Below are 747 nucleotides of genomic sequence, written 5' to 3' on the forward strand. Positions count from 1 at the left end.
AAAAATCCATGCAAACCAATTCTAAGGGTTCCGAAGATTTGATACTAACCAGTGGTGCTCTTTCTGGGATATTTGGTGACTTACGCCGAATACAACGATTAGGTTCCTTAATATGAAGTTCTGCATCCTTACACATACCAGGCCAAAAGAAACGAGACTTTATTAAATCCAATGTACGATCACGACCCACATGTCCCATCTTGTCATGAAGATACGTGAAAATAATAGATCTTAAAGAAGTAGGAACAACAATCTGCAATGTAGATGATGCTGTTGACGAAGAAGAAAAGTTACGATATAAAATATCATCCATAATAAATAATGAATCAAACTGACGATGTATATTAACGGATTCTTTATTCAAAGTTTTTAAAATATCTTGCGTAGGACGAATACCATTTTGAACAGCTTCATAGACGGGGTGAATAATCTCACATTCCTTCTGAGCCTGACGAATAATATTGGAATCAATCACTGGGATACAATCCGGGACATTAACCTCAACATCTTGTATAAAACACAGGGTATCAACTTTACCATCCGAACTGTCATGAGACGAAATTAATGCTGAAACCACATCATTACTTACATGTTTTGGAGGAAGACGAGAAAGACCATCAGCAACAGAATTTTGCTTACCAGGTATATATTCAATTGAAAAGTCATATGTTGAAAGTTCAGCCAACCAACGATGACCTGCAGCATCCAACTTTGCTGAGGAAAAAACATATGTCAGTGGATTATTGT

This window comes from Lottia gigantea, assembly GCF_000327385.1.
Source record: "Lottia gigantea unplaced genomic scaffold LOTGIsca_617, whole genome shotgun sequence".
Taxonomy (NCBI): domain Eukaryota; kingdom Metazoa; phylum Mollusca; class Gastropoda; family Lottiidae; genus Lottia; species Lottia gigantea.